Source organism: Marmota marmota, unplaced genomic scaffold, assembly GCF_001458135.2.
Source record: "Marmota marmota marmota unplaced genomic scaffold, marMar, whole genome shotgun sequence".
NCBI classification, from domain to species: Eukaryota; Metazoa; Chordata; class Mammalia; order Rodentia; family Sciuridae; genus Marmota; species Marmota marmota.
The window spans coordinates 1,232,815-1,251,344 of NW_026000223.1; the positions used below are offsets into that span (position 1 = coordinate 1,232,815).

Genomic DNA, 18,530 nt, shown 5'->3' on the forward strand with positions numbered 1-18,530 from the left:
CCTCCTCCTCCTCCTCCTCCTCCTCCTTCTTCTTCTTCTTCTTCGAGTTCATACAGTCTCCTTTCACTTCTCTTCATATCTGCTTCATTAATTTTCCTGTTTTCAGATCGGCTCTTTCTGTGTTACCATGCATGTGCCGTCCTATCTCAGCTTCCTGTCACCTTGTAGATCAAGAACTCAATAAAGGCTCACCTAGAATCCTTGTGTCTTTAGGTTCCACTTCTCTTAGAACATTGGCTAATGTTCTCATTGTCTAATATGATTGACAAATGATAAACCAATGGCTCAGTTCTTCTTAGGTCATCAGCTATGGTCATGGAAGCAAAATTACAATAAATGAAGTTTCATTCATTCATTCAATGAATATTTGTTGAGTATTAAAATTTTGTTTCTCCTTCACATTATTGTTTCCTTTGCTGAGAAGAAGCTTTTTAGTTTGAATCCATCCCACTTACTGATATAAGAAGAGCCTGGAAGTGGGGATGCCACCTTTTTGGATGAGCACAGTATTTGTGATGTGAAGCTATTCCTGTTCCTCTACTCCCCAAGGAGGAGGGAAAGTAGACATTTTCCATTATGCCTCTAAAGGAGGCCCCCAAGAGAATCGTTAGTGAAGGAGCTGCCTTACATTCTTAACAAACAATTCGGTGGTTAATTACAAGTTAAGCAACCTACAGTAGGGGTTATGGCATTTTATTCTCAGATCGCACAGCTTCTTATCTAGCAGCTTGTTGGACTGCTGCTGTGTTGTTGGGGAGAGATCTATGGTGGAGGTGTCAGGTGAGAAGGAGGACATCATAGTTTCCCCACCTCAGATAAAGTTATTTCTGAGTAGAGGGGCCAGATACCACAGGAACTGCTAGCTGAATAGTTGGATAAAAGGGAAGAAGAGATGGGGACTACAGTAGAGCCTGGGATTGCTTCAGTGTGGGATAAATTGATGGACATACCAAAGCCTGCAGGCCTTAGTTAAAAGACATAAGCAAGTCTTCTTAAGAACCACCATTAATTTGGGAAAGAGCTCTTCCTTAGAGGGGCTTGCTGGAGTTTCTATTTGTGTAGCTGAGGCCAAAGACAAAGATCAGAAATATGATTATGATTTTAAGTCCTTTGGGTATAAACTGAGGAATGGGATAGCTGGGTCAAATGGTGGTTCCATTCCAAGTTTTCTGAGGAATCTCCATGCTGCTTTCCAGAGTGGTTGCACCAATTTGCAGTGTCACCAGCAAAGTATGAATGTTCATTTTATCCCCACATCCTCACCAACACTTACTGTTACTTGTATTCTTGATAATTGCCATTCTGACTGGAGTGAGATGAAATCTTAGAGTAATTTTTTAAAAATTAATTAATTTATTTATTCTAATTAGGTATATATGACAGCAGAATGCATTTTGATTCATTATACAGAATTGCAGCACAACTTTTCATTTCTCTTGTACATGATGTAGCATTACACTGTATGTGCAGTCACACATGTACTAGGGTAATGATGTCCATCTCATTCCACCATCTTTCCTGCCCCCATACACCTCCCCTCCGGACCCTCCCCTTTGTCCAATCACAGTTCCTCCATTTTCCCATGCCCCCACTCCCAATATGGATCAGCATCCACTTCTCAGAGAGAACATTTGGCCTTTGTTTTTTTGGGATTGGCTTAGAGTACCTTTGATTTGCATTTCTCTAATTGCTAAAGATGTTGAACATTTTTTTTCCTGTATATTTGTTGATCTATTGTATTTCTTCTTCTGTGAAGTATCTATTCATTTCTTTAGCCCATTTATTGATTGGGTTATTTTTTTATGGTGTTAAGTTTTTTGAGTTCTTTATAAAGAGATTCATGCTCTGTCTGAGGTACATGAGGTAAAGATTTTCTCCCATTCTGTAGGTTCTCCTTCACATTATTGTTTCCTTAGCTGAGAAGAAGCTTTTTAGTTTGAATCCATCCCACTTACTGATTCTTGGTTTATAACCAAAGGACTTAAAATCAGCATACTACAGTGATGCAGCCACATGTTTACAGCAGCTCAATTCACAATAGCTGAACTATGGAACCAATCTAGATGCTCTTCAACAGATGAATGGATAAAGACAATTTGGTATTATATACACAATGGAATATTACTCAGCCATAAAGAAGAATTAAATTATGGCATTTGCAGGTAAATGGATGGAGCTGGAGAATATCATGCTAAGCACAATAAGCCAATCCCCCAAAACCAAATGCCAAATGTTTTCTCTGATAAGCAGATACTGAGCCAAAATAGGAGGGGCAGGGAAGAATGGAGGAACTTTGGACTCGGCAGAGGAGAATTAGAGGAGGGGGTTTGGGGGTGGGAAGGATGGCGGAATGAGACAGATATTATTACCCTACATACATGTATGATTTGTACAACCAGTGTGACTTTGCATCATGTACAGCCAGAGAAATGATAAGTTGTGCTCCATTTGTGTACAATGTGTCAAAATGCATTCTGCTGTCATGTATAACTAATTAAAACAATAATAACAAAAAGAAATGTGATTATTAGTCTTTTGGGGAAGGATACCAAATTCAGTATTGCTCCTCTTTTTCTAACATCAAATGCATAAATATAAGGAAGAGAAGGAGAAAGGGAGGTGTGTAGGAAAGGACCTAAGATTGTCTCATACAATACCCACCCAGTTTTGTCCTCAGCTATTTTGAAATGAACAGAACCAAGCCTTTAAAAACAGAATGCAGATGTTCTGTTTGGAATGGATGGAAACTTCAAGACTATCCTGGTATTCAGTAGAGGAGGGATTTGAAATAAATACAAGAGGGTGTAAAGGATTCAGGGTTTGTGGGAGGAAGGCCAAAAGCTGGGCGACATTTTGACTGTGTGGTAAGTCCCATGTGGCCAGAAACCTAGAGAGACAAGAATCTGACAGTGTAAAATCACTTTCCTCTAGAGAGACATGGGGTTTTTCTATGAATGTGAGTTAGAAAAAAAGATTTTGTGGCTATAAGACCTAAATATTTTGACCTATATCTTTAGTGCAAGCTTCATCTTACAAAGGAGAAAAATAGGCACAGGGAGGTGAAGTGGCCTCCTGGATTCCACACAGCTAATTGGTGAAGAATGGCAGAGAATGGAACCAAGACTAGGCTTACTTGTGTGGTCTGGTGTGTTTCTTCTCTAATACTTAGCTTCATTCCACAAAGGGGTGAAAAGGTAGAAGGACCTTCAATGCTCATGATAATCCTTTCCCAACTGCAACATTTCTTATGGTTGATCCTAGCTTAATGGACCCCAAGTTCAGCTACAACTGCCTAGTATAACTGTGAGAAATGTGCTAGCTATCCTCTGATCAGATGATTGAGGTTAATGAACTGAACAGAACTTATGTTGGGAGCATTCAGATTAATTGATTGTGACAATTGCCTAATCATTTTTTTTAATGTTTCTGGGTTTCTCATAAGTAACAAAATGGCAAAGTAAGTAATACTAATTTCAATCATTAGAGTTTTGTTCCTAGGTCAGTTACTTTATTCTTAGCTTTATGAGTCTATCCCACACATTCATATATTCATTAATTCATTTATTCTGTAGATATTTATTAAGTATCTTCTTAGTGATAAACTAAAAGATGAGTAAGATATAGTCCATCCACTTTGCTTCTATCTAGTAGGGGAGACGAATATGTAGAAAAATAATCCCCAGTAGAATGTGACAGACACTAGCTTAGACATATAATGAAAGCACAAAGGATAGTTGAAAAAACAACTTCACAAGTTGGGAAAAATGAGAGAAGGGTTTTCAATGAGAGATATCATCATGGGCCAATATGGAGGTGACTCCATGTCATTATTTGTGTGTGGGGGTGTGGGGAGGAGGAGGAAAAGCAATAAGGTTCAAAATTGGGGATGGCAGGATAAGGGTGGAAAAGGGGATCCTGATCCTGGGGTCCTGGAATGCATGTGGAGGTCCTACGCCTTATAGGGAACCATCCAATGATCAATTTAACTGAAAATGTGCTTCTTAGAAAATGTCAACCAGATGGTTGTGTGATGAGTGGGTTAGGATGACAAGACTGGAGGCAGGGTTTACAGTTTGGCTTTTTTTTTTTCGGTTAAGAAAATCATTTATATTCTGCTATATTACAAAAAAAATTTATAAAGACTTGGGGGTGGGCATAGGTAGGGAGAGAAAATGAATGTGGAAAAGAAGCCTCTCAGGGTAAAATTATACCCTAAAATGTATGTCACCTACCTAGAGGTGGGTTACCTATTCCTGGTGCTGATACTTATAAAGAAAGAAGTGTATTGCCACAGGCACATGCCTGTAATCCCAGTGGCTCAGGAGGCTAAGACAGGAAGATCACAAGTTCAAAGCCAGCCTCAAGAAGCTGCGAGGCGCTAAGCAACTCATTGAGACTCTGTCTCTAAACAAGATACAAAATAGGGCTGGGGATGTGGTTCAGTGGTTGAGTGCCCCTGAGTTCAATCCACATCCCCCCACAGCCAAAAAAAGAAAGTATTGTATTGACATAGTGAATAAGGTCTTCAACAACTTCATTGTGATACAGACTGACTTGAAACTCCTGGATCCCATATATCTTTCTTAGCTCACAAGAAGACTATGTTTTACATCCTGATTTTTAGGATGATCATAGGGTACTGGTTAATGGAATGTCATGGAAGTGATGTAATATATTTCAGGCTTGACCATTAAGAACACCTCTTACATCTTCCAGCTCTCTCTTCTCCTTCTGCATAGACTGAAGAAACCACACATTCCCAAATGTGTAAACTCTAACACACTTTGGACTTTTAATGAAAGAAATTAACCCCATGTTTTATGACTGCAGTATATCTTAGCTTCTCCTGATTAATAGAAGCCCTATTGCAAATACATGTATGCATCTTTTGGAAAGTAGAGAGAAATTAAGTTTCTGAGTTGGTAGCACTAATGTATAGTCAGTGCCGAATGGGATTATTATAACATGGTTGTGGTGTTGATGTATTTTTTTCTGCATGTACTATCAAAGGCTCTTCTGTTCTCTTCAAATATCCTGAAAGTCATGACAAGTTTTGATTCCCTTATGGTTTTTGATCAATAGCACAGTAATGACTATGATTCACTTCAAATGTAAAAGGATTTCCAATAACTTCTGATTACATATCACCCTTTCCCCTAAATTTTCTATTTCTTTTAAAGCACATCAGAGTGCAAGAACATTTCTCTTTTGACCTCTACCATAATATTCTTCCTTTATTTCTTTGAGAAATGTTGAGAACTGCCACTTGTACATTTTTTTGGTCATGGGTCAGAATAACAAAATAAATGGAAGAAAGAGATGGTACAGCAAAATAACAACCTAGATTGCAGAGCACACTTAGTTTAGATAGAGATCTTGTGGACTGAAGAGTTCAATGTGGTGTGCTAGAGATCTTCGGTTGGGAGTGGATGGTCCAGTGGGCTGGGCCAGCTCTCATTGCCTAAGAATGTAGAGCAAGCACAACATTGGGAAAAATATATGAACTTTATACTACAGCAAGTAATTTCTACTTTTTAGAAAACTATTTCAGAATCAGGTGGTTTATAACAAATCAGTACTGATAAAAGTTTTGTGAAGGGGGTATTATAAAGGACTTTGTATAGCTGCTTATCATAGCTTTTAAAGCAAGCTGCTGGCACAGTGCCACAGAACAATTTCGTGTAAGTCATTCTATGAGAACTAAAAATGATGTTGTCCTGGTACCCAGTTATATGATTGTCAGGAGAGAATGGTCCTTTTATAATCAAACAATTACCCATAAAATCATGCCTTGAAATTGAGCTTTTGATAAGTATTGGATGGAAGAATAGTGAGATTATTCTTTTACAGATTTTAAGGATGATGTTCTAAGTTTCTAATTTGGGGAAGACACAGAGTGTCTTTATTAGATAGAGGTTTATTAGATAGAGGTGAATATAGCCAAATTTCAGATTTCGAGCTGTGAGCTTTCTTCCCCCCTCCCCTATGAATGAAGCACTAAGTTTGTTATTTAGTTTAATTTAAAAAACTTTATTAAATAAAAAAAATTCAGGAGCTTCTCCAACTCAAAAACAAATGGGACAGTGAATTCCGAGTTTCTAAACAGTACAGAATGGTTGGTTATGGTCTCCTTAGGCTTTCCAACATAAACGGGAGGGGGGGAAAACATCTAAATTTAAGTAATATTAGCTTTGGTGAATTCTTCAAGATAAAGTGACATACCTTTTAGTAACCAAATAATCTCATAGTATAGGTTTTTAACGTTGAATATTGGATGATATTGTCTAAAACCTTGAATTGTTGAGCATTAAAGCTGTGCAATTCACCAGAGGAAATTCTCCTTTTCCTTTCTGTTTTTAAAAATACATATGTTCATGCTGATGTTTTAATCTCTGAAACAAAAAAACCCCTAAAAGCTCAATTTATTGCTTACTTAGTAAGGGATCTTCAGGAATCCAAGGGTGACTGTTTACAAAATATCATTGATTATCCTTTTCCTGTTAGAAAGCAATTGTTAGGTAAAATATCAAGGATTAGGTTCCACTATTTAAAATGCTGCATCTTTGTTTTGTTTTGTTCTAGTGCTGGGGATTGAACCTAACGCCTTGTGCATGCTAGGCAAGCACTTTATACAGAGCTATCTTCCCAGCCCTTAAAATGGTTGTTTAATATGTTTCTTTGGTGCTCTTTTATAATTATTATTAAGTTAAAAACAATAATAAAACAAAGCATATATAAATTAAAACATTTGATAAGGCCTGGGTGCTTCTTTCTACCTTAACTTCTATTTTTTTACTTTTAGCTTTTTTTTTTCTATTTACCTCCATACATCTAGATAGCATTTTATATCACTATTTCTTGATCACTCCTCATGCTAATTTCCATTTTGTAAGATGAAGATTCATTACCTTTTACTCCCACCCATCCATGCATAACATCTTATTCTATTAATATTATTACGCATTTGATAAGTTGCTGTTATATTTGTTATTGTAGCTATTTAGACATTGTCCATAGAAGAAGTATGTAGTGTATCATAATTTTATTTATGTCTTAATACAACTTTTTGCTTTCTATGCATATCATTCATTAAATTTTTTTTTTAACTTTTCTATTGACCATTTAGTTAGTCCCAAACTATATCTGTTGGAAATATAAATTTCCTGCCATACATTCAAATACATTGGATCACCTTTCCTCCCTCCCTTCCCCTTCCTTTCTCTTTCCGTCCCTCTGTCTTTCACTCTTTTCCTTCTTCATGACACCCTTTCTTCTGCTGTGGATTCTCATATCCCAATCTGCATCAGTTCTTTCTAAGAGGATATCTGAGTATATTGATTTTACTTTTACCGTCCTCCTCTTGTCCTCTTTTATGCATTGGTCCATGCCTTCCTATTTCTTTATTTACTCTCATATTTGGTCAAACACATCTTCCAGAAACTTCTTGAAAAAGGATGCATGTCAGGTCATGTTGTGAGATTTCATGTTTGAATATATTTTCATTCTTCCTTTAAACTTGAATGATGCAAATTATATATCAGTCTGCCCAGACTGCCATGACAGAATACCACAGACTGGATGGCTCAAACAATAAACATTTATTTTTTTCATAATTCTGGAGGCTGGTGAGACTTCTAGTCCTGTTTTACAGATGACTGCTTTCTTGCTATGTTCTCACATGGCCTTTTCTTAGTCATGGTGCAGAGAGAGAAACAGAAATAGCAAGCCCTTTAGTGACTCTTCTTATAAACATACCAGTTATATTGGATCAGGACCTCACCTACATAATCTTATTTAAATAAATAAATAAATATATATAAATATATAATATCTAATTATTATATTATTATCATTAATATTATGTAAATATATTTAATTATTGTTATTAATAGATACACCTATGATATATTATTTATATATACTACATATATTTATAGATACATATATATATAGTTTTTTTCTTAGATTAGAAATATTTTTTCTGTGGTAGAATTTTTTAAACCTTTATTTTATTTGTTATTATTATTTTTTATGTGGTGCTAAGGATCGAACCCAATGCCTCACACATGCTAGGCGAGCATTCTACTGCTGAGCCACAACCCCAGCCCCTGTAGTAGAATTTTGAAGGCAATTTTTCATTGTCTTCTACATTTAGTGTTGCTGAGAAGCCTGAGACCATCCTTAATACTGATCCTCTTATTGAACTCTTTTGTCTTCCTGGAAGCTTTTAAGATCTTTTCTTTATCCCTAGGCTTTTGAAATTTCATGTTGATGTGCTTTAGAGTTTTTTTTTTCCCCCTTTCCATTCACTGTGCTGGTCACTTGGTGGATATTTTCAACTGGGAAATTCATGTTCTTTTATCTGGAACATTAAAAGAAAATGTTTTAAAAATAATTTCTCCTTGCTGCTTTTTTTTTTGAAAAGGAATTCCCAACTTTCTGATTTAGATGTCCTGATTTGATTCTTTACTTATCTTACTAAATTTCATCTCCCACATTCCATCTTTGTCTTTTTTAAAATATTTGCAGCCTGTGTGTTGAATTTTGATATCTCGATATCAAAACTGTCCTGAGGCAAGATGGTAAAGGTATACTGTTTTTCCTACTACATGAGGGCAATTACCTCTAATTATATTTACTAATAAGAGTGAAAAAACCGATAAATGCACACTAATTGCCAGAGGCTGTGTGCATTTGCTCCAGTGAAGATAGCACGTTCGAATTACAGCAGTGATTGGCATCACCATCTGCTACTGTTTGTGATATATGTAGTCATCTTTGTGTCCTATCTGGCTTTTGCACTGGAAAAACACATGCATTTAACGATGCCGTGTTAAGAATTATGATATGTGGTATCTGAAGGCATCAAACGCATAGAAACAGACAAGTAAAAAGATGGTTTCCAGGGACTAGGAAGAAGAGGAAATAGGTAGTTGTTCAGTGAGTATAGAGTTTTAGTTTTACAAGATGAAAGTGTTCTGGAAATCTATTGCACAATGTAATATATGTAACACTACCAGACTGTTTAAAGTTGGGTAAGATGATAAATCATATAATTTTAAAAAATAAAACAAGAAATTAGCATCCCCAAATTTCTCAAATATTTGATAGTGGCAATTACTGTTGCAATGACCTAGGGATGTGTTTGGTTTATTATCTTGCAAAGGATCTAGTTAATTTAAGAGGCTTTCCCTCTGCCCTTTCTACCCCAGCAGCCCTCAATTCACAGGTGAGTTAACCAAAGTGGGGATTTTACTGGTTACTAAATCTATTTCCACCTTATTTTCAGCAATTTTCCCATTTTTTTTTTCCCACTGAAGCCAGGGAGCATGGTTCCACTGTTCCATCTCCTCCATCCCTCATTGATATCGAGAACAGCTACCCCAGAGTTTCTAAAGACACTGATTACCACCTTTCCTACCAGTAAATGTTTTTCCCTTTCAGCAATTAGGGGAATAACCATTGATAGGGTTGGTCCCCAATCCTATTGGGCTTATTGGAAAATCCAACTGGGTCAAGACCTTCTATCCCCTGACCTCCTTAAGCCTCTGCTCTGACTGGTGAACCACAGTGGTAATCTGAATATCTGGAGAATAGGGTCTCTTCAGATCCAGACTCTGATAACTCCAGAAGTCTGGCATTTCACCTTCCTCCATTGTTTGGCTATTCCCTTAAATGGCTGTAGGCATCTCAGGGAAAGCCTTAGGGGTGATCTGTAGAAAACTTCTGTGGCTGCACTGTAGGACTCTTCCTCCTACTTCTTGCTCAGTGAGGGGTTTCTGGGTCTGTGAACTTATTTAGGTGTAGGAACTAGTTATGAGGCTGTGAATTCCTTACTATAAAAATTTAGTGTCTTTCCAGCACAACTGGAATTTTTCTATTTATTAATGCCAAGCAGCATCTTTTTTTAGGCTGACAACCCCTTTCATTTTCAGGGATTCCAAGATCAGAGTTTTGTGAATCTAAATGTTCTGTTACAGTTTAGATCTTAAGTGTTCCCCAAAGGCCTGTTTGGTTAAAGGACTGATCCCCAGCATGATACTGTTTGGAGGCAGTAGAACCTTTAGGAGATGGGGCCTTGTGGGAGATCTTAGGTCACTGGGGCATGCACTTGAAGGCGTTAGTGAGACCTTAGCCCTTTCTTCTTTCTCTCTTTTGCTTCCTGGCTATTGAGGTAAGTGGTTCTGCTCCCTGACCTGTTCCCTATTATGGTGTGCTGCTTTGGCACAGACCAAAGAGCAGCAGGGCTAACCAGTCATGACTGAAACTTCCAAAACTGTCTTTTCTCTTTATAATTTGATTATCTCAGGCGTTTGTTATACTAATGGAAAGCTAACTAACACACTCTCTGCGATGGTTTAAGTAGCCTATTGTGGTCATTGTGCCCACTTTCTGTGATGGTGCAGGCTACTACCAGTTCACTACTACTTTTGAGCTCCCATTTTTTTTTTCCACTGAAGCCAGGGAGCATGGTTCCACTGTTCCATCTCCTCCATCCCTCATTGATATCGAGGACAGCTACCCCAGAGTTTCTAAAGACACTGATTGCTGCCTTTCCTACCAGTAAATGTTTTTCCCTTTCATTAGTGAATAACTCAATTTCCTAATGTCTTGGGAAGGCAGTGTCCTCAGGTTTTTTGGTGAGGTTAGGGATGGTTGCATAGGTGACTGTCTAAATATCTACATCTTATGGATGTAGAAGTTTCTTTCTTTCTATAATACACTGGGCATTTAATTTCATTGACAACTTATCATTGTTGAGTTCAGGCTTCAATTAACTAATCCAGTAGACAGATAGCACCACCCCCTGGCACCAAAGTCAATTCATTAAATCCTAATTCCTGCATAATTGTACACATAACAGTGCATGGAGTCCAATCAAGCTTCATGTTTCAATTTCCTTGGTGTCACATACTTCAAGTCACTTCCATACATGCTCTTCAGAATCCTGTAGCAGACACTGAATTTCAGTCTGGGCTCTGTTAGTATCAAACTCCCGTTATGAACTTGGAAGCAAAAAAAAGTTGCTTTGAACTTTTGAGGGCTGCATCCTGAAGAGAATAAGCATCCATTTTTGAAGCGATCACCTCAGGTAGAGTTGATGAAATATTTTTCTCTTCCAGGAAAAGGCCGTGTCCCTCAGATGGAGAGTAGGGAGGGCTTAATTTGACTTTTAAGAAACGTTCAAAAAGATTTGGGGGTTCAAAACTTTCAACCTTATTTCTGAATGCTCAAATGACCCTCTCTCAATTTCAGGTTCCCATGCCTTTATTACCAGCCATGCCCTTATCTTGATAAAAAGATATGATGAGACTGAACACTTAATAGGTTTTATCTCTACATTTCCTAAAGTAGGTGGATTCTTGGTTCTCAGTCAGGTTTTCTCCTTTTCTACATAGGATAATAGACTTTAAGCTCTGTCATTGAATCTTTCTCATTTTCTACTTGTCTTTTGAGTCAGATGATCACAGACTTTAATCTCTTCTTTTCCCTGGGTACACTCTGTAGGGAAACCCAAAGAAGCCACTTGGCTCCTCAGTCTTTACAGTCAACCCTCTGAGTTTTATAGGTACTGTTGTTGCCATAGCAATGATGTGCTCCAGACATTTTCTCACTCAGCAACTTGACCTCCACCTGCAGTTCATCTGTGCCCTACCTGGGGTAATTATGATGTATTACTAGAGTCCCATTTCCTCTTAACAAGGAGAATGTGAACTTCTCAAATATATGGCAACCTAAACTATGAAGCTCATTTTGAAGGTCTTTTCCCTAGACCAACTCTAGGAAACACTTACTGTATCAGTAGGGGACCTGTCAAGAAACAAATGGCGTACTCAGACTAGTTATTTTAAGGAGGTTTAATAGGGGGTTATTTATGAAGGTGTGGGCAAGGTTTAAGGAAACCAACAGAGGATAATGTAGTACTGTGTGTTAGTCATTGTGGGGAGCTGATGCCAGCCAGGTCTGAGGAGACAAAGGAGGGCACTTAGTGGATCCTGGGGAAGAAAACTCTATGTACCAGCCTACTTACAAGAGTTGTGGAAGAAGGAGGCAGCTAACTGAGAGCAACTACAGAGAGGAGGGAGCAGAAGAAGTAAATCACTTGCCCTCACTCCTCTCTTCTGATTTCTTCCCAGTGCCTTCTATTGGTTAAATCCTTCCAGAAGCTGGAAGGCAAATAATCTCATTAAATATCTGGGTTAATCTCTTGGGGTTCAGATTAAGGTAGAGAAAGCTTGAGAGCAAATATAATAGGGCAGATGGAGGCTATCCTGCCGAGTAACTAACTGCAACATAATCTAATGAATAGGCATACTACATTTTCCCTAGATATATTATATATTCATCTTATGGTAGATTTTTTCAGATGTGTTATGGTTTAGGTATGAGGTATCCCCCCCCAAACTCATGCACGAGACAATGCAAGAATTTTCAGAGGTGAAATGATTAGATTATGACAGTTGTAGCCGAATCAGAGATGAATCCACTTATGTGGATTAGCTGGGTGTTAATTTTTTGTGGTTGGAGGAAGTAGGTCTTTTGAGGCGTGCCTTTGGGTTTCTATTTTGTCCTTGGTGAGTGGAGCTCTCTCTGCTTCCAGTTGCCATCTCCTGAGCTAATTTCCTGAGCCATGAGTGTCCTTCCACCATGATGTTCTGCCTTATCTTGGCTTCAGAGCCATAGGGTTGGCCATCTATGGACTGAGATCTTTGATACCGTGAGTCAAAATGAACTTTTCCTCCTCTATGTTGTTCTTGTTGGGTCTTTTGGTCATAGTGACGCTAACACTGACTGAAATAGGATGTAACCCCATTGTAAGTCAAGTCCTGTAAGGGAATTACTTCAATTTTATAACCTGGGCAAGCTTCTTAGTAATGAGGTGATGAGACTAGAAAGAAGAGACAAATTTTAGAGATATTTAAATTCTGGTGGCTCTGATATTTAATTTCTGGGTAGCTGAGAGTAGATTAAGGGAAAGAACATGGGAAGGTTCTCTAGTTCTTGCTTGGGTGAGTGGTAGGGTAGCCAAGCAAGGTGTGCCAGAGGAGTGGTGGGATGGGATGAGAAGACACTCTGTGGGTGTAAGTTGAGCGGTTGAGCAGTACTCTGGGACATGCTGATGTCATTGAGAATGGGCTGCCTTGGGAATGCAGGAGAGAGGCTTTGGGAATTCCAGTGACAGTTCTAAGCTAGAGAGGTTGATTTGGACCCCTGACCCCTGAGCTTAGAGCTGTTCTGATGAAGTGGACAGAGGCTGTAATTATACTACTTTTTTTTAGAAATGTCCTAGGAAAAGACAACCTAGGTAAAAAAAAAATATCCCCTATCTCAAATGAGGGGAGCTACTGTACCACTTCTGTTTAGGAGCCAAAAAGAGGAGGGAAAGGGCACTTTGGGAGAATATTGAGGGTTGGAGGGACTTTGGGTCACAGTTGGCTGTGGGTTGGCCCAGATGGTGGTTTCTGAAGCTTCGCATTTTCAGGGGGCACTGAGCTGCCTCACAGGGTGGTCACAGTGTGGATTCAGTGGATTCAGGGGGTGACTCACACTTGTGTAGAGGCAGGGAACTGCTGGCCACCTGCTTCCCTCCGGGGCTGTAATTAGCCCCTGCTTTTCTGCCTCTTGTCATGTTAATTGGTGCCTGCTGGTGCTTTGCTCCAGTTTAATCTGTGAGAGAAATGAGTCACTCACACCCATTTCCCAGGCCACTCTTAAGGAACTCAAACTTAAGGGACCCCAGGGGAAGCCCTTTAGGCTCCAAATGAAATTCATCTTTATTTCTGCATCACTCCTTTCAAATGAGTTCCCACTTCCTGGGTAGAAGTAGCCCTATGCCTGTATAATGCTTGTTTCTTGGGGGTCCTGTATGGATTTCTCCTGTTTGCCAGAACTCTTAAGTAGCTGATCTAATGCTCCCTCAAGTCTTGGTGAGTAGCCAACCTCCACATCTTTCAAACCCACTTCATTGTTCAATAGTTTGTCTCAATCCAACCTTCAAATACTCCATGAGTAAAGACCATGAAGAAGGGAAAGAGAAGAGAATCTGTCTTCAGAACAAACATCCATTTTAATGCCCACTCAGGGTCACCAGAAGGTTCACTTCCCAAGGGCTTTGGGACTTTTCCCTCCTTGGACCTATACTTTGGTTTCTGAATTGATTTACTAGAAAAGTTTTCACCAGATGTGATGCTGCTCAGGCCATCTGCTTTAAGGTTTAAACGTGCTCCATCCCTTGCAAAACGGAATCTGTGATCTGTAACAATACACGGTTTGAGGTCACCTTCAGCTACCCTGTTTATTTCTCAGAGCAGCAGCAGCAGCAGTACTGAAAACAATAGCTTTGTCCTTTATGACAGTGATCTAAAATAGCTCAAAATAACATTTACTATTTAAAAGGCTTATACTGAGCATACTTCTAGGGAGCGTTCTTTTTTTTTTTTTTTTTTTAAAGGTCACACAAAGAAATGAGGGAATGGGAGATCCAGAACCTTCCTTTATTTTTTGGGTTTTTGCAGCAACAAGGTGGTAATCTGTCCTTCATGCCTATCATGATTTCTGGGTAGCTGAGAGTGGCCAGCATTTTTGCTAGTGGAGTATTAGTCTGTTTGTGCATTTTTGGTTGCTAATAACACAATACCATAAACTAGGTGATTTGCAAAGAAAAGAGATTTATTTTGTCTCGGGGGCTGGCCTAAGGTCAAGGGCCTGCATCTGGCCTTGTTGCTGGCAGAGTCCTGAGGTGGCTCAAGGCATCCCACCTGAGAGAGGGGAGCATGCATGCGTGTCTCCTCTGGTCTCTGCCTTTTATGGAACCACTAGTGTTCCATCCTGATGACCTTATCCAGTCCTAATCACCTCCCAAGGCCCTACTGCTAAACACCGTAGACAGATTAAGTTTCCATCCTCTTAGTACCTCACTGTAGAGATTAAATTCCAAAGTCTCAGAGGGATCATGCAATATTGGAGCCATAGCAGCTATTATGATGTAACTCTGTTGAAAAGTTTCTATTGCATCTCTAGTTGTAATAAGTAGAACATTCTATATTTTCTTACACCTAAAATCCTTCAACCTTTTCTTTGAGAAGAATGCTAGCAGTGGAGAATGATAGAGGGAGATTTTCTTTTGTTGTCATTAGTGTAAGACTGGAAAAACGCCACACCACACAACACAGATTACCAAAGAGTTTTCCACTTTATTATAAAAGGCTGTGTGTTTATATAGGTCTAAGGAGAGGTCGCAGGGCTGAGGTAGATAACAGGTCACCCGTTTATTGGCAAGCTCTCCCATATGTCAGTTCCGGAGCCCAAGAAGTTAATTCTAATTGGTGCTAAGGCTTCCCACCAGCAGGGTTTGAACATTGGCGCCGGCGGGAACATTTTGCGCCAGTGAAAGAAACAAGGAGGAGAAAGAGGGTCGTTAGACGCCATGCTGGGGTTTTTCTCAGGGGTGGTGCTGCTGTTATATGTTTACCCAACAATTAGCCCCAGTTCATGATTAGTCATTATTTTTTTAGGTGATACAAGTAAGTTTCACCTTAATAAAATATCTTAGTGAAAACATGGAAATTTACCAAGGTATAAATTAGGGGCATGACACTGTCACAAAATTTAGGTATTTGCTTTATAAAAATAAATTTTGTTCATGAGAATCCCTAAAGTGGTTTAATTATTTGAAATTTGATTTACATGAATTTGATTATAACACACATAGCAAAAACTACTTCAATTCTGATACTCATTTTGTAAGACATAAAGTATATAATTTTAAGCACCCTACCACCACCAAAAGAAGTGATTGGGAGGGCATCAATATTCAGATACTAACCTCATTATTTTATACCCAATACTATGATATCTAAAACATGAGTTTTATGTTAAGTAGTTAACAAGTTGTAAGGGAATTACTTTCCTCAGATTCTTCAGGCAATAATAGTTTAAATTACAAAGTTATTTTTATAAGTAGGTTAAAGGTCCTATTTCCAGGATATGGTTGACTTACTAGGATGTGGGAGATGCAAAGTCTCCTATTTGTACTGATTCTCAGTGTTTGTGGGTGTTACCTCCCTGTGGCTGGCACAGTCCCATGGGCATCCATGTGTCCCCATGTAGAAAGCAGGAAAAGCACCCAGCTATGTCGCGACCCTTCGCCGGCAAGGGAAAACACGACACAGGATTCTTCTTTCAGCAGTTTATTACTTGATTCATGTATCATCTTCTAGTGACCCCCCGTCGAGCGCCTAAGCACAGCCTAATAAAGCCTCCCGCATACCAATCCTAAGCTGCCACGTGGACCTTTCTCATAGGGTGGGAAGGGATTGCGTGCCAATTCTCCATATTAGGAGTTGTTTATCACAGGCCACAGTGGAAGCCGGCGCCATCTTCTAATGGCGGCCACGGTCTAATTAGAACGGCTCACCACAGTTCCCCCTTCTGTTTTATAAAACAATGCAGGCGAAAGTAGAGGTCCTATCCCACTGTGCAGAAGTGGCTGCAATGTATGGTTCAGTCCTAAGGAGGGCCCTTCCCTAGACCTGGTCCCATATCAGCCGACGCCTTTTTTCGTAGGGCGGGGCGTGGACGTTAAACCCGCATGCAATAGGACATGCTTTCCTTGAGGTCCGTTGAGGGATCACTCAAGTGCAGTGCCTTGTTTTGCATCCTGCATCGTGACGACGGCGAGAAGTAGGATAACACAGGTAGCCTGGTAGTAATGACAAGATTTGAGTTGGCAACACAATCTCTAAACCCCAGAGGAAGGTAAAAGGTCTATAGCTGAGAAGAAAGACCAGTCCTGAAACCCATCTGCGTGCAATGGTAACAAGACCTGCAGAGTGCAAGGGCTATCCGGCACTGGAAGAGAATAAGGAAGAGGACATGCCAATCCCAGTGCAATGTGAAACTCANTGGGTACTGCCAGAAACATTAAACAGCCAACTTTGGACTCCTCGTAATTGAGCCAAAGCGGAAATATCAGCTGTGGCTCCCTTTTCATTGGAAATCAACCATTGAAACTAGGACCAACCTGTTCCTACAGAGGAAGCATTGCTGGAAGAATTATACAAATATCTTTTGAGAGAGGGGGAAAGAGAGAAACCTTTAGCGACCTGATGTTTCTCCCAAGAGTGATCTTGACAAGGCGTGAATATTGGGGGGAAGCCATACTCAGGGGTGCAATAAGGAGAAGCCTTAAAATGAGTGGCATTAGAGGTCTGATTAGAAGGAGACAGTGGAATTAACACCTGGGAAGTAATGGCCAAAGTGGTTATATTTAACTCAGATGTATTTGTTGGGACTCTTCTTGTCAGGCGTTCTGGAACCCACACCGGCTCCGTCCGGTTTTGGCCCCCGGTGGCGCTCCGTTTTCTCCACAGCGTGAGCCCGCTCCGCAGCAGTGCAGGCAGGTCTTTCAGCCGCGGCTGCAGCGATGCCGGCGGCCGCTCGCATTCCGGCTCGCGGGCACTGGGACTGCGGCTCAGAGCGTTGTCCGCCGCTGCCACCGCCGCGGCTAGGGCCGGGTTCTCGTACGGCGGCTGCATCTTGACTGAGTTCACCACCATTCTCATGCCCAGACCGCGGCCGCGGCTTTGGCAGCTTCTCTCAAAAACATCTGCAAAGTGCTCTGCTTTACCTTAAGTCCTTTTGAACGTAGCAACCCATCTAGGGCCAACAAATTGGGCTTGAAGAAGTAGCGCCCATAATGTGTTTAGAACTATAAAGAAAGTGAAAGTACAAAAATCCTCGCTCTCTTCCTTTTACAGGGGAGCGTTCCGTTCTATGAATTTCCTGCTCTCTTCCTTTTACAGGGGAGCGTCCCTTTTTTATGAATTTCCTGCTCTCTACCTTTTACAGGGGAGCGTCCCTTTTTTATGAATTTTCCCGCTCTCTTCCTTTTACAGGGGAGCGTCCCGCTATTAGCTTGCGGATTCCCACTTTACCTGGGAACTTACCGGTGCACCACCCTGACTGCTGAAAGTTCTGGATCCTGGGTTCGAGGAATATAATTCCCCGTACGGGCCACCAATTGTCGCGACCCCTCGCCGGCAAGGGAAAACACGACACAGGATTCTTCTTTCAGCAGTTTATTCAGGCCTTGATTCATGTTTCATCTTCTAGTGACCCCCCGTCGAGCGCCTAAGCACAGCCTAATAAAGCCTCCCGCATACCAATCCTAAGCTGCCACGTGGACCTTTCTCATAGGGTGGGAAGGGATTGCGTGCCAATTCTCCATATTAGGAGTTGTTTATCACAGGCCACAGTGGAAGCCGGCGCCATCTTCTAATGGCGGCCACGGTCTAATTAGAATGGCTCACCACACAGCTACATGAAGGTACCATGCAGAAGAAAGATCATAGTTGTCTTTCCATCTTATATGACAGTTACTTCTTTTCAACTGGGTGGGGAATAAAGGAGGTATTGAGTTTGAAGGTGGCTCTGCTATTGGCTAAGAGTCAATAGAGGTTTATTCCTGTGTCAGGGTTGGCTCCTTGCACATGCTAGGATGACTTTTTAACATACAGAGCGTTTTTCAT

The 18,530-nt window shown here is 40.2% G+C and overlaps 1 long non-coding RNA gene across 1 annotated transcript in view; it reads right to left on the reverse strand.

The window, feature by feature from the left end:
- The window catches only part of LOC125613206, a 20,706-nt gene extending 3,245 nt beyond the window's left edge, over positions 1-17,461 (reverse strand). Inside the window, exons 1-4 of the long non-coding RNA XR_007343705.1 lie at positions 16,902-17,461; positions 16,788-16,792; positions 10,802-10,807; positions 55-66 (exon numbers count right to left, since the gene is read on the reverse strand). This is a non-coding gene — a long non-coding RNA (uncharacterized LOC125613206). The remainder of the gene's footprint in view (positions 1-54; positions 67-10,801; positions 10,808-16,787; positions 16,793-16,901) is intronic.
- Positions 17,462-18,530: the final 1,069 nt, after the last annotated feature.